The sequence below is a fragment of the Astatotilapia calliptera genome, chromosome 15 (assembly GCF_900246225.1).
Source record: "Astatotilapia calliptera chromosome 15, fAstCal1.2, whole genome shotgun sequence".
NCBI lineage: Eukaryota > Metazoa > Chordata > Actinopteri > Cichliformes > Cichlidae > Astatotilapia > Astatotilapia calliptera.
In genome coordinates, this window is record NC_039316.1 from 18,639,652 (window position 1) to 18,656,499 (window position 16,848).

The following is a 16,848-nucleotide window of genomic DNA, read 5'->3' on the forward strand; positions in this document are numbered from 1 at the left end:
TCTTTTTTAATTTTTTCTGAATTTTTCTGCTGCAGCTTTGCACCAGACAACAACCAAGTCCAAGTCTGGAGTCCAACTTCTGCAGAAACCCTGATGAGTTAAGTGATGGACCCTGGTGTTACACCACTGACCCCAACACCCGCTGGGAGTACTGTGACATATCCAGCTGCACTGGTAGCATTCATAAATCCTTTATCCTTTACTTAATTTTGTTTTATTTCATTTTTATTTAGTCCTAAATTCATGTCTAATTATCCTCTGGCAACTCTTTCACTTTCCACCATCCTCATTTACTGTCTAAAACATTTAAAGTGGCTAATCAGTAAAATGTAGACACTATACAGTATTCTGAAAATGTTTTGGTTCTGGAACAACATTAGATATTTTGTATGTCATGACATATCAGAGACATCAGTGTCTTTTCATAGAGGACTGTATGTATGGACTCCAAGGAACCTCACAGCCATAGCTACCATCCCAGCAGGTAAGTGCAAAATCTTTGTGAGATATATTGAGCCTGTTCTGGATCTTCAAGACATTTTCCAGAAGTTAAGCTAAAGTGTAAATACTTCTTGTGATATTCTTGGTTAGACTCTTAGAAATTATCAGGGAGGAAGGATGTGGGTACGTATTGAACTGTAAACAGCAGAACATAAAAACCTCAAACTGTTTTTCCCTTACTTGTGTACATGTTTTCTTGTTATAGGCTGGTCAACCATGAACTAGCCCTGTAACAGGCACGTCTGTATTTTTACCACTGGGGGGGCAACAGTTTACTCTATTAAACTTCTGTATATGGTTATTTACAGTTTTAATTATCTTGAGGAGAACTCCTGCAGAAACTCAGATAGAGAACCCCGACCATGGTGCTACACCACCAGCCCATCCAAACGATGGGAGTACTGCTCCAAACCGCGCTGCAGTGAGTCACTTTGTTCTTCATTCTGATGCTTGGTATGAGCATTACAAGGTTGTCTAGTCCATGTGTACATGCCTAAATGAGCTGAGTTGCTGCCATGTGATTTGCTCATCTTATTAGCTTTTTGTCTTAATGAAAAGTCGAACAGGCCTACAGTATATATCCGTTTGCTTTTTTTTTTAACCCATAAATCTTTGTGTTGACATGAAGAGAGAAAGTGCTCTCAATTATGGAGACAGCCAAAGGGTTTATTTATGTTTGATGTGTGTTTTACATGTGTGTGGCTGTTAATAAAGTTGGCGCTCTCTAGGGGGCGTGAGCGTTCATCCAAATTGGCCTAAGGCTGATGTGTGTTTATTCCTCCCGAAGTATCGTCTGTGAAGTTTGCCATGCACGTCAGATTTTCCTGCGCATTTTCATATCTCTGCTAACACTTTGGTTAAGTTTCTTATGTTGAGAATCCAAATTTCAACTATTTAACAGTTGCAGTTTTAGGGGACTTCCCTTTACCTCTAGAGGATCAATAAATGCTGGCCCTGCATCACAATCTGTGGAATTGACGCTTTGGGGTCCTTAGGGACTAGTAAAGCGCTATACAAATACAGGCCATTTACCATATTAAAGGTCAATTAAATGAAACTGAATATAGTTTATATATATATAAAAACACCCAGCACGCCCCTGTGGACGGTTTATCCTTCAAGCTCGGGTCCTCTACCAGAGGCCTGGGAGCTTGAGGGTCCTGCGCAGTATCTTAGCTGTTCCCAGGACTACACTCTTCTGGACAGAGATCTCCGATGTTATTCCCGGGATCTGCTGGAGCCACTCGCCTAGCTTGGGATTCACCGCACCTAGTGCTCCGATTACCACGGGCACCACCGTTACCTTCACCCTCCACATCCTCTCGAGCTCTTCTCTGAGCCCTTGGTATTTCTCCAGCTTCTCGTGTTCCTTCTTCCTGATATTGCTGTCATTCGGAACCGCTACATCGATCACTACAGCCGTCTTCTTCTGTTTGTCTACCACCACTATGTCCGGTTGGTTAGCCACCACCATTTTGTCCGTCTGTATCTGGAAGTCCCACAGGATCTTAGCTCGGTCATTCTCCACCACCCTTGGGGGCATCTCCCATTTTGACCTCGGGACTTCCAGATTATACTCGGCACAGATGTTCCTGTACACTATGCCGGCCACTTGGTTATGGCGTTCCATGTATGCCTTGCCTGCTAGCATCTTGCACCCTGCTGTTATGTGCTGGATTGTCTCTGGGGCATCTTTACACAGCCTGCACCTGGGGTCTTGCCTGGTGTGATAGACCCCAGCCTCTATGGATCTTGTACTCAGAGCTTGTTCTTGTGCTGCCATGATTAGTGCCTCTGTGCTGTCTTTCAGTCCAGCTTTGTCCAGCCACTGGTAGGATTTCTGGATATCAGCCACCTCCTCTATCTGCCGGTGGTACATACCGTGCAGGGGCCTGTCCTTCCATGATGGCTCCTCGTCTCCCTCCTCTTTCTTGGGTTTCTGCTGCCTGAGGTATTCACTGAGCACTCGGTCAGTTGGGGCCATCTTCCCAATGTATTCTTGGATGTTCTTTGTCTCATCCTGGACTGTGGTGCTGACACTCACCAGTCCCCGGCCCCCTTCCTTCCGCTTAGCGTACAGCCTCAGGGTGCTGGACTTGGGGTGAAACCCTCCATGCATGGTCAGGAGCTTTCTTGTCTTTATGTCAGTGGCTTCTATCTCCTCCTTTGGCCAGCCTATTACCCCAGCAGGGTACCTGATCACGGGCAGGGCATACGTGTTGATGGCCTGGATCTTGTTCTTACCATTCAGCTGACTCCTCAGGACTTGCCTGACCCTCTGCAGGTACTTGGTGGTTGCAGCTTTTCTAGCGGCCTCTTCATGGTTCCCATTTGCCTGCGGGATCCCCAGGTACTTGTAACTGTCCTCTATGTCTGCAATGTTGCCTTCTGGTAGTTCAATCCCCTCAGTTCTGACTACCTTCCCTCTCTTTGTTACCATCAGACTACACTTCTCCAGTCCGAACGACATTCCAATGTCATTGCTGTATAGCCTGGTAGTGTGGATCAGTGAATCGATGTCTCGTTCACTCTTGGCATACAGCTTGATGTCATCCATGTACAGGAGGTGGCTGACAACTGCTCCGTTCCGTAGTCGGTATCCGTAGCCAGTCTTGTTAATGATCTCACTGAGGGGGTTCAGGCCTATGCAGAACAGCAGTGGGGACAGAGCATCTCCTTGGTAGATCCCGCACTTGATGGTGACTTGTGCTATGGGCTTGGAGTTGGCCTCTAATGTTGTACGCCACATCCCCATTGAGTTCCTGATGAAGGCTCTTAGGGTCCCATTGATCTTGTACAATTCTAGGCATTCCAGTATCCAGCTGTGGGGCATTGAGTCATAGGCCTTCTTGTAATCAATCCAGGCAGTGCACAGGTTGGTCAGTCTGGTCTTGCAGTCTCGGCTGACTGTTCTGTCTACCAGTAGTTGGTGTTTTGCACCTCTGGTATTCTTGCCAATTCCTTTCTGTGTCCCGCTCATGTATTGACCCATGTGCCTGTTCATCTTAGCCGATATGATGCCTGACAGGAGCTTCCATGTAGTACTGAGGCAGGTTATTGGTCGGTAGTTGGAGGGGACTGGTCCCTTCTTGGGGTCCTTGGGGATCAGGACCGTCCGACCTTCGGTTAGCCATTCCGGGTGTCTCTCGTTAACTAGCAGCTGGTTCATTTGTGCTGCCAGACGCTCGTGGAGTGCAGTCAGCTTCTTTCTTTCTTTTTTTTTTTGTTTTTTTGCCTGTCCCGTTTGGCTCTTTTGCCATCAGAATTGTTGTCTAAAGGCAAAGAAAGATGCCCAACGGATTTACTTTACCAAATTGACCATCCCAGCCTTGCCGTAATGGTCCATTTGATTCACCTTTTATTGTTTATTTTATTTTCACTTACTGAATACGGGACAGACTTGACTGGGGGAAAGAAGGGGAGAAAGAAAGAGGGAAAGAGAAACAGCTGAGAAGAGGGACGGGGGAGAAGGGCAAAAAACAAAAACCAACAGAATGAGCAGGAAAAAAAAAAGAAATAAAAAATGCAGTCTGTGATGGTTACTGGACCCTGTTCAGGGAGGTCGCTGTGGTCTGCCCTCAGATCCACTAGCCACTGAGCATTGCCGTTATCGGTTGCGTCCTTCTCCCATATGCTCTTCCAGTATTGCTCCGTCTCCAGCCTTGGTGGTGCTGTTCTCTTATTATTATTGTTCCCTTGCCACTGAGAGTACACCTTTGCTGGTTCTGTGGAGAACAGCTGGTTTATTCTCCTGCCTTCTATCTCTCTGGTGTACCTCCTCAAGCGGCTGGCCAAGGCTGTGAGTCTTTGCTTGGCAGTTTCCAGTCCTGTATGGACAGCTTGCTGTATTTCTTATGCACCTTCTTTGTCGCACCTTTCTGCAACTCCGTTAGTTGGCTAACCTCCCTCCGTGCTACTTTGATCTTGCCCTCTAGCCTCCTTCTCCATGGAGGGTACTGCCCCTTGTGGCTGTTCAACTTGTAGCCAAGCATCTCACTGATCACTGCTGCCGTATTGTAGATCAGCTTGTTAGTGTCGGTGATCGTGGTTGTAGGTATTGTCCGTAGTGCTGTATTAAACTTTAAATAGGGTTTAATGGTCCATAAATATACATCCTTATATGTTTTACACACACACACACACACACACACACACACACACACACACACACACACACACACACACACATATATATATATATATATATATATATATATATATATATATTTGGGGTGCAACGATATTCGTATCGATATTGAACCGTTCGATACAGTGCTTTCGGTTCGGTACGCATATGTATCGAACAATACAACATTTGTAATTTATTTTATCAATTTTCCTTCTGACGATGCTGTCTGTGTTGAGCGCTCAGTGAATCTGTGTTCGACTACTCCGCCTAGGCTGCACTGTCGAGCGCAGATCCACTGAGCGCTCAACACAGACAGCATAGTCAGAAGGAAGAGCGCAGGGCAAGCTAGCGAGACAGAAGTTAAGCTCTACTTGCAACAGGCAAATTGAACCTCATTCAGATCTGGCGTTTGGAATTATTTTGGTTTTCATGTGACGTATGACCCTGAAGGTAAGCGAGTCATGGACTAAAGTAAAACAGTATGTTGGATGTGCCACGCAATGCTCAATTACATTGGTGTGAACTAGTGTGTTAGCGCAGTTAGCTCGTAAACGTGTTGGCCGTCTAGCCCCATGCACGGAGCAATCGGCGGTAGCTCGTTAACGGAGATTTGCCGTGTTGTGGCGTTAAGGTCATTTCAACGAGATTAACCTGAAAGCACTAGTGGGAACACAACGAATATGACTGCACATTTACGCCGACATCATCCTAGTGCAAAGACAAGTGGAAGCAGACAAAAAAAAGCAAGCATGCTACTAACTTTAGCCGAGTCATTTAGACAGCTGTTAGCACATGATTCTCCTCATGCTGCTGAGAATATAGCCCAGAAGAAGCGGATAGTATAGCTTTTATTTTGGAAAGAGCCGTTTCTCTGTAATAAACTCTCTTTTCCAAAGATGAGTGATTCCTCAATCAGATACAGGGCTTGCAATATCGCTAGCCCGACGTCCCGGAGCTAGCGATTTTTTCAGTCGGGCTACCAAAATCTATCTCTTCCCTGCCCGTCGGGCTATTGTAGGAAAAATATATGTCAATGCTTTTGCATTCTTTCAGAAATGTAGCTGGGTAATTATGTCATTGGCATCGGTGAGCCACTGTCAATATGTGACATATTGAAGTCGCGTTTGAATTTGCGCTTGTTTTTTTGCTTTCACTTTGCAATCGTGCGAACTGTGTATAGAGAGCGACAGCACTGATCTGTGAGTGATGATAATTTGTGCACCAATTTCTCTGACATCGTCTTATTAATCGTTAGCTTACTATGCAAACATGACAAGTGAAATCTCCCGCAGCAAGCTTAAACATGTGAGAGGTTGATCGCGCAGAGAATCGCTGAGCTTATGCGAGTGCATGTGTAAAAGCATTTCAGTTCTGCTGAGCCAAATAAGACAGGTCAGGGTGAAGAAGTGACAGCCAAAGAAAAGCTTACCACAAAACGGAGAAGTTATGACAAATCAGACTATAAGGCAAAAAGAAAGTGCAGCTTTATGGTTTCATGGACAAAAGAATTTCTGTGGCTGCAATATGATGAGCTAAATAACCAGGGCTGCACATAAGTGGTCCGCAGGTGCGCATTCGCTGTCAAAATAAAAAACACGCACAAGGGTTAGGGTTAAATTTAAAAACTGTACTTTTGAGTTAAAATATATATTTATAATTTTAATAAATGACAAATTAAAAATGCATGAACATTTTTTTGTATCGAAAACCAAAGTATCGAACTGAACCGAACCGTGAATTTTGTGTATCGTTGCACCCCTATATGTATATATATATATATATATATATATATATATATATATATATATATATATATATATATATATATATATATATATATGAAAAGGATCCACCATAAAAAAAAAATTCCTACCATAAAAAGGAATTTATGGTAAATTCCTTTTTATGGTAAAACCTGGTAAAATGGTAAGGGTGAAATATGCAGCTTGTAGCCAAAATGCAAGAACCAAGTTAAATGAATATCACCATCTTCCAGCACCTGCTACCTTTGAAAGGCATAAGTAAAAGGAAGTGTAACAATAAGCAATATATTTTATTTCTCTCACCCCAACCGGTCCCTGAGCCTGGTTCTGCCGGAGATTTCTTCCTGTTAAAAGGGAGTTTTTCCTTCCCACTGTCACCAAAGTCCTTGCTCATAGGGGGTCATTTGGGTTTTCCTCTGTATTTGTTATTGTAGTGTCTACCTTACAATATGAAGCACCTTGAGGCGACTGTTGTTGTGATTTGGCGCTGTATAAATAAAACTGAATTGAATTGAACAAAATGTTTGTAATAGGGTTTAATGGTCCATAAATATACATCCTTATATGTTTTACATAATATAATAAATATATGTTTGACTTGTTTTTTGTCCTCAGCTACTGAGCCTCCCACCTTCATCCCAGAGATGGATATAGGTGATATAGGCATCACTGATATAGGTGTAGCATACCGGGGAACAATTGCTGTAACTGTGACTAGCAAAACGTGCCAGAGATGGTCATCTCAGACGCCACATAAACACCACCAAATCCCAGAAAACTGCCCTTACAAGTAAGAGTTGTAACCAGACATCAGTGTCCACTCTCTGTGATATTAATGTTGTGAAGAAAATATTAGTGGGTATTTTCAATTTGTAGGTTTGATTAATAGTTTTCAGCTGCAACATGGGAATCACAGGAGAAAAACAAAGATATGATAATAAACCACAAGATTTAGAAACTGTTTTTTCCCATAATGAACTCTGTCTATAGTGTTTAAGCCATTAGAAAGCAATGTCAAAGCAAAATCCCTGTAAGAGTTTGACATGAGAAACGTGAAGAATCGCTAAGAGTTATCTCTTGTTAAATGGTAGAACTAAAATAATCCATGAGTTGTTGTTTCAGGGTCTATCCAGTTTATACAAGAGAAGATGTAAAAATTGAGTCAGTACCTTTAAGGTTATGAGGAGTGACTTCATCAGCAGTGGTGTCCTCTATCAGCCTGATATACATTTGTAAAGTCTCTTTTCACCATGTAGTCAACATTTTGGGGAAGTAATTTGTACAACTTAATTTCAATTTAAATAATCCATCAGGTTACTGTAGATTACTAAAACTTCATTAACATGTCTGCATTAAGTTTGTTTTCATGGCCTCATTGCTATGTTTTTCCATGCTCATCTTTGTCAGAGGTCTGGCTGCTAACTACTGTCGTAACCCTGACAATAAGTTGTTCCCCTGATGCTACACAACTGACCCTGACACTGATTGGAAGTTTTGCAACGTGCCACTGTGTGGGGAAGCACCTACTCCAGGTATAATATCAGTCAGCTTGTTTCCTCTTTCTTTTTCACACAAAAATGCATCCAGGAATTTTTTTTCTTTCCTTATCTCCTGCTGCGGATCCTCCAGTGACCCCCGCAGATGAGAAAGATTGCTATGAGGGGAACGGTTCCAGTTATTGGAGTATAACATCAGAGACCATCAGTGCTCCATTGGAAATGAGAACAGCGGGTATTGGAGAAGGGGGCATTTATAGTCTGAGGTCGTAAGGGGCGTGAACGAGGTGTGGTCCCGCTCCTGAAATTCAGATGATATTTTCCACAGAATGATAGATGTACATCTTAACTTATTATACCAGAAATTAATATTACATTTTAAAAAAACTGTTTAGTAGGTGGATGTTCTGAAGTATCAGGTCTTTTTTTGCAACAGGGACCTCAGAGAGAATCTAAAAAAACATACTAGAAGACAACGTTAGAATAATAGCCACTAATGATTCCCTGATTCCATGATCCCATTCTGCTTTTTAAATATCCTAGGAACCACCGCCAGCAGTCTGAGAGTGAAGTGGTCTGTTGGGGTGATAGAACTAAAGAAGTTACTGAGATGAAAGGTGAAACATCTACAAGAAAAACTTAAAAGAAGTCCAGTCGCACCATCAAATATTCTCGAGAGAATGAATAGCTGTTCCATAAAAGGACGAATATTGCATCGTTCCTTCTGCATCTGATGTTTGACAAATGGATGAATTCCCCTTTCCACTACCCTGGCATAGATTTGGCCTGGGAGGCCCAGGAGTGGGATCTCCCTGTAGTTGGTTTGTTTCAGTTCCTGAAAGCAGACATTTTATCAGCCATTTGGGTTCTTTGTACTGTTTTTTGTTTTGTTTTGGCTATTTACTTTGTTGTTTTCTGTGTTATTTGCTGTGTTATTCTATGTTATTTGTGTTAATGCTTTCAGGAACAGAATTTTTTGATTGCGCCAATGGTTTAAAAGTTATGGTAATTTGACCTAAAAGTTTGACTGACAAACGATGGAATGGGGTTTTAACAGGTTAATCATCCCAGTTATCTTGCTCCAGGTGATGAGCGAGTCATCACCGTTGTTTCCAGACTCTGCATCCTCTACAGAAAGCTTATCAGTGGGCTTCCAAAGGTACTTGAAGTATTCCTTCCAGGAAACGATTATATCCTCAGTTGAAGTCAGCTAGCACCTTACCTGCAACTTATAAATAGAACACCACTTTCCCTGCCTGAGTTGCTTTGCTTGACGGTTTGCCAGGATCACTACGAGGCAGACTGAAAGTCTTTTCCCATTGTTTAACCAAACTTACACCCAAGATTTTGCTTAAGCTCCCCCCAGAGCTCTGCTCCACTCAGCCCACAGACTAACCAACCGTGATAGGACTCAGCTTTATGGCTCCATTCACCTCCGATGTCCAATCGGGGACTTCCACCACGACAAGCACCAACCATATCGTAGCTAAAGCTCCTTAGAGCACCCTCAGCAATGGAGGTGCAAAATATGGTCCTCAATAATGATGGCGTGATGAAGCTCCATGAATGTGTTGAATCTTTCCGGCAAATTGCTTCCCCAAAAGGCAGATCACACGATGCCCTGTTTAACAGCTCATCTGGAAGTAATGTCATCTGCTGGTCATTCGATGTACAGCAGGCCTGCTGTGATAATACATGTGGGCTACATACCAGTGGATATGCAAACGTAATTATGTATCAATTACAGAATATCCCAGTGAGATCCTATATAATATAAATATATAAACACATACACACACACCCCTAATTAACCATCCTCTCTGAGACTGATTTAAGATCTTTGTTATTATTGGGCAATAGTATGTCAATTTATTTGCATTTCTGGTAGCTTCATAATGTCCTTAAAATCTCCATTCATGCTCTAGATGATCCTCAGAATCACCTCAGATCCAGGTCGTGCAAAAAACTTATTTCCAGTTTGATTCTGTGAATCAAATAAATAATAAACAAAGAGATGATAGATAAATGAATAAATTGAGTTACGTCTCAAAATAAGAGAATCTAATTTGGTCAATCCAACAATTTTTCTTGTGGCTTACAAGGCTGTAAAATCTTCTCTTTTATTAATTAACACCAATCCAAACTAACTTTCGTGCTTCACTCTTTTTGTGAGAATTCATGATAATAATAATGACTACTTTGCAGTTGAACTGAATTGTGGAACACCAGCTATCAAACCAAAACGCTGCCTTCGTAGTATGGTGGTCAGTGGCTGTGTGTCAAAGCCTCACTCGTGGCCCTGGCAAACTGCCCTCCAGACCAAGTGAGTATATATGTTCAAAGACAACTTTCATTTGTAAAGGACTTTCAATTTCCTCAACAAAATGTGCAGATATTGAGAAATAAAATACTGTAACATGTCACTGCTGATAAACAGTTAATTTAAGTATTTTATTTAAGTGTTTATAGCTTTTACATTCAAACCTATTTACATGTCAATTGTCTGATTTTTCTTTATTTGTCAATTCACTTTTTGCCGATTTTCCCTTTTGTATATGCTGCACATCTTCTGAAATAAATCTCTGTTTCTCTTTCTACCAGTGAAAGAATCGACTGTGGAGGAACTCTGATCCACCCTCAGTGGGTCTTAACGTCTGCTTTGTGCTTGAGGTTAGAATAAAGTCATCGTTAACACCTGAAAATCAAATTCTGCAATTACTCAAAAATTGATTAATTACTCCCTTTGTTTCTACATATTATACACTGCAGCTCCAGTCAGCCTTCAGCCTTGAGGGTAGTGCTGGGTATGCACTCACTTAGAGCCACTGTGCCATCGAGACAAGTGAGGATGCTTGAGAAAATCATGACTGGACCAGATGGATCGAATATTGCTCTGCTCAAACTAGCAACGTCTGTATGGGCCTAATTATCCTAGGTGAAATCAGATTACACACACACCATTGATTTTGTGTGTGTGTGTGTGTGTGTTTTCAGACCTGCGGTGATAAACAACCAAGTGCAGCTGGCTTGTCTGCCAAAAAAGGACTATATAGTTCCTGGTGGAACAATGTGTTATGTTACTGGATGGGGTAGGACTCAAGGTACATTTGTGTGTGCTCTTGTGCGTCTTTGTAAAAATTCAGAGTTTCAGAGTGAGAAGAAATAAATCAGACTTTTTAGATATACAGTCAGGGAAAAATGATTTGAACCCCAGGCTATTTGGACTGGACTGGTTCCCCACCGTTCTCATTATCCTTGAAACTCCATGAGGTGAGATCTTGCGTGGAGATCCAGACGGAGGGAGATAGGCAGTTATTTTATGGTTCTTCCATTTCCGAATAAATGCACCAACTGTTGTCGCCTTCTCATTCACCTGCTTGGCGATGGTCTTCTAGCCCATCTTTCACTTAACATTGCAACAGTTTAATCAGTTTAATCATTTGCAGAACATTTTTTTGTTAAACAGGTCTTTTTTTCTGACAAAATGTACTTTTGAGAGGCTCAAAAAATACCAGCATGCATTAGATATAAAACACAAAGAGCTGATAACAGCATTATTCATTACGCAAACAATTCCCACAGTAAAGATATCACAATACATTTTATCTAGATGATGAGGAGAATAATTGCAGAGGGCTGTGTCGACAGGTATTGGAGGTGGACGCGTCCTGGAAGAAACTGGTTTCCCTGTGATCGACAACAAGATCTGTAATCGCGACACTGATATAGTTGCAGACCACGAAATATGTCCTGGAAATACAGAGGGAGGAAAAGCAAGCTGCCAGGTATGACAAAGTAAAAGATATAAAAACTGGGCAAAGTTCTATAAAACTGTTTGTGCACTGTTGTCTGCCTCAGTGTGTACTCTGTTTTGATAACAGTTTAGTGACCTGATATTTTTAATAGTTTTCTAGAAAATAGATTTTTTTTTCTGTTATAGATTTTAAATAGATTTTACTATATATACACCAGTAGAAAATAGAAAATAGATTTTTTTTCTGTTATAGATTTTAAATAGATTTTACTATATATACACCAGTTTTTGAAAAAAAAAAAAAATCCTCGGTGAAATTTAACTCAGTTGTCTCAAATATTACATTTCAGTCAAAATTCAAGGTATATATTTTATTTCATTTCATTTATAACTTGTGACTGTCTAACAGACAAATATTAATATACAGTGACCTCTGGCTGAAAGCTTTAGTTATATTTATGGAAAATATCCCAAAAATAAACTGAAAAGATTAGATCCTTTTCAGATAAAATGGGAGTCAAACTGATGCAGTAAATATTCTTTTATTGGAGAGAAAACTGTGCAGTATAATTTACTTAAGATGTTGAAGATATCAGAATATTAAACAGGCTATTGTTTGGATAAGAGGCTGTAACAGGAGAGAGATGATACAGAAACATGACATTCTTATAAAATCAGCTTCGTCAGAAACTAACCAAAGCACATGTTTTAAATGTTTGAAATAAAAATGAACTGAACTGAACTGAACATATGACCCGAGCCACGTTAAGTGGCGATATCACTAACGTCACGTAACTTAGCTGAAGGTTAGCTAAATTTAACTTTTTAAGACTTTTCACTATGCTAACATTTGTTCCGCTCAATATATTTATTGAGATAAAAACTCGGTACTTACTTTTAAAAGTTTGTTTCCACTTTGCTTCGACCGTCCGCCATTTTTTACACAAAATTTCCTTCAACCTTTGACTTGCAAAGAATCCTGGGATATGGTCAGCCACGAAGGATACACCCAACTCGTCCTTCACATCTGGAGAAAAGGTAGGGCCCCATTTGGAGGAGGCTTCGAATTTTGACAGCCTTTGTTGCGTCGCTGTGACATAATTGGCCTACAAATGCGGACTCCGAAGGATGCTGCCCCTGAATTTGGACACATACTTTGTCTGTCTTCGTATCACTCTCGCTCCCTCACTCTTTCGTGTCCCCGCTGTCAGGTCATCTGTTGTGTTCACGCCCTGTTTCCAGGTATCCACCCATCCATACCAGGATTTCATTTTCATGTTTAGTTTTTCCACTTTAGGTTTGTTTTGCACCTTTCTAACAGCCACAATGAACAGCTCCCTTTTCGTTAAAATCTAGTTATGTTCCACGCTTCATTTTGTCTGCGTTTGGGTCCGCTCTCCTCTCTCCACACGCAGACTCTGACACTTTCTTAGCTTGCTTTTAGCATCAGTTAACCTAAACACCATCAAAAAGATCTGTGTGAGTAAAATAGTAAAGTATCCACTATCTAATATCTATTTTGTGTTTCCTCCCTGTAGGGTGACAGAGGTGGTCCTCTGGTTTGTTATGAGCAGAACAGATTTGTCCTTCAGGGTGTCACAACATGGGCTGAGTGATGTACGTTGGGCAGGATGCCCAGTGTCTACGCTCGAGTTTCTAAGTTTGTGGACTGGATCGATGCAACCAAAGCCAACTAAAAGCTATCATCTGTAATGTGGTTGTTGAGGATGTCTTAACATCTATACTGTGTTCTGTAACAGCATGGCTCCAGTAAAACTGTGATTCTTCTTCCCTGATTAGCTGTTAACTCCTCCTATATTTAATGTTTTAGCAACTTTGATTTGCATTTTCTGTTAACACTAGAGGGCCATTTCTTTGATGTCCATCAGCGTAAATATTCTCCTCTGCCAAAACCTTTGCTGCAATCTTCTGCCATCTTCCCCGTCCATATCTGACAGAGAATGCTGACTGTTGTGTTGAGCTTCTTTGTTCAATCAAAATTAACCCACTACTTTCTGTAAGATGTAGATATCTACTCCTCTCTGTCCTGTAGCTCTGTTAAATGTGAGCACTGTTTGTAGTCAGTCCTGGAACTGTCATTAAAAAACGTGATGACTGATTTTGAGTTATGTACAATTCCAGTGACGGGTGGATGAAAACTGAATTTCACTGACTTTCGATGTCCAAAGTTAATAATATTTTGTATGAATGGCATAGTCTATTCTTTACTGTAACACCATATAACACCACCTGGCATTATTTTAGTAATAATAAAAATGTATTCAAAACAGTCATTGTTTCACTTTGGAGCAATCACTACTCAATGCCAGAAATGTGTACTTGATTAGACCTTTCACTCTTCTATCCATAGTACTGGGGACCTTGGCAATTGTGTAGTGGAGTGTAGTATTAGTAATTTGTGTTGTTTCACAGTTGCATTTGGAGACTTAAGGTCACCTAATGCTTGCATACCAACCTTTGTGGTTCTCTCTGTCCACAGGTTTCATCAAAATGTCAACAAGATCTGATGGTTAGTTTGTTAGTTTACTATTATTACAAAAGAGTATCAAGGTCTTGTATGAGTTGCATTTCAGTGCAGGTACAAACGCTATACATGTTCATTTACACTGGAGGACTAAATAACCAGGAACCGAGGAGACCAGATGCTAGGACACAGAGCCATTGCTAGGGGGTCTCCCAAAGTTCATTCTATTCATCTAAAAACTTGGTCCAGACGGACAGAATGAACTTTTGGAGATTTACTTACCTGGATGATTGAGCATGCATCAAGACATAGCTAGGGGGTGTGCAATATGAATAAAAAAAGAATGCTTGGACACTGCTAGCATAATGGACAGGTTTTTGACAGGGCTCCCACATAAACGCAAAGCAGAAGATGAAGCATCGCCAAATATGTTTCCAAACCAACTTCCTTCCAAGCCAAAGACTAGAAAATATAATGAAACGTATCTTGCACAACGGTGAGGCCAAGGTAGGCATCCCCAACAGAATTTGTTTCGCGTTGGGAGCACGCACAGTTGCTTCACAGTCCTGGGTCTCTTTGTTGTAGTTTTTATTTCATGATGTCCCAAATGTTTTCAACTGCTAAAAGCACTGCACTGGAGTCAGGCCAGTTCAGCAACTGGACTTTTCTACTCGACGGCTATGCTGTTGGAACAGCTGCAGTATGCTGCTTAGCATTGTCTCTCAGAAAAATGCAAGGCCAAGGTATGTTGCTGTAAAATCAGTATAAACCTTTCATCACTGATGGTGCTTTTCCAGATGTGCATACTCATAAGCACAGATGCACCTCCATACGATCAGAGATGCAGACTTTTGAAAGTACCAGTACTAAGCCAGATGGTCCGTCTCTGCTTAATTCCAGATGACACAGCATCCATGTTTTCCACTGTGCTTGAGTGGATTTTAATGAGCTTTGACCCAGAGAATTCAATTCAATTCAGTTTTATTTCTATAATACCAAATTACAACAATAGTTTCATTGGGGCACTTTATGCATAAAGTAATAGTGATAAGTGATTATGCATAAAGGTAAAGGCCCTATCTTACAATTTAAAGCTGCAGTGATTGCAGCATTTCCAGATGTGTCGACTTTTGCATGACTCTGCCAGTACTGTAAACTGTAATTGTGGATGGTGTGATGAACTGTGCTCACAGACAATGATTTCTACAAGTGTTTGATAACCAGTGGAGTGATTTCAATGACAGAATCGTGCCTGTTTTGAATGCAGTGCTGCCTGGTAGCATTCTGATGCCACGATCCTATATGATGTTTTGCTTTGTCCCTTGCTCACAGAGATTTGTGCAGATTCTTGGACTCTTTTGATGATGCTATGTACAGTAGATGACGAGATATAAAGTAGACTGGCAATCAATTGCCCATCTTTACTTTAGAGGAACTCTAACTCTTTTTATACCCAACCATGTTACTGAGCTGTTACTTAACTAGTTACAAAATGTTCTTCCAGCTGCTTCTTTTACTTTTCCAGCATGGGTTCGGAGTTTATTTTAATAGTTATTGCTCATGAAACAGTAAAAGGACTCAGTTTAAACATTTGATATGTTTTTTTATACTCTGGATGTTAAGAAATTATGGGTCAATTTAATGATTTGAAATCGTTGAGTTCTGTTTTCATTTACAGTTTCCCAACCTTTTTGGAGTTAGGTTGGGAAACTGTAAGGTTGTGTGATTGCAGAAGTATCTCAATTCCAGATGTTTATGTATGTATTTGTTTTTTTTACTTGTTCTCGGAACCATACCTAGAATTTGACTAAAATGCTCTAAAATATAACAATAATTATATTTTTTATCTTAATGAAGAAAAGTGAAAATTTAACACTATGGACTTGTCACTAGGGACTAAGATATCACAGAAGCGGGTCTGGATTCAGGCACAGGACCTCAGAAAAACAGATGGGAGAAATCCAGGGGTCCTTTAGGGTGGAAAAATCACACATTAATCCTCTTCAGTCATACACAAGGATGTCCTCTTCAGCCACACACCACTCGAAACACTCACATCAAAACTTCTGGAAAAACACGGGCTGGGACAGGTCCAGGGGAATTTATAAACCAAAGGAGAGAACAAATCAATAGCCAGAAACAACAACTAGAAAAGGATAACTTAGCGAGAGTTGTGTTCTAAAGCCTAAGTTTGAGTATATTGCTAATCTAACCACATGTATGTCATGTATGCATAGGATAACCTATTACATGAATATATCTTTGTCTTTTGTGGCTAGCCTTGTATATCCTGACTCCCGTATTCTTTTGAATGAAGTTTGGCTGGCTGCTGAATTGTGTACCGACGCACACACACAAGAAGAGCAGTACGATAATTATAGATGACTTTAATTATTCAACTAAAAGTTATTACAGTAAGCCAAAGAGTAAAACTCAAATAGGGGAACAAAAGGGTAGTATTGTTGAGTAAATTAAAAATTGAAGTATAATTTCAAAAAATAAAAAATAACTTTGGCAATATTGTTTACTCATTAAACTAAAATAAATGTATTACAAATAATAATAACGGATTGCATTTATATAGCGCTTTTCGAGAACCTCAAAGCGCTTTACAATTCCACTATTCATTCACTCTCACATTCACACACTGGTGGAGGCAAGCTACAGTTGTAGCCACAACTGCCCTGGGGCAGACTGACAGAAGCAAGGCTGCCATATCG

The 16,848-nt window shown here is 40.8% G+C and overlaps 1 pseudogene; it reads left to right on the forward strand.

Moving 5' to 3' along the window:
• Positions 1–440: 440 nt before the first annotated feature.
• Positions 441–13,889, forward strand: LOC113037562 (plasminogen-like; annotated as a pseudogene).
• The last annotated feature ends 2,959 nt before the right edge of the window (positions 13,890–16,848 follow it).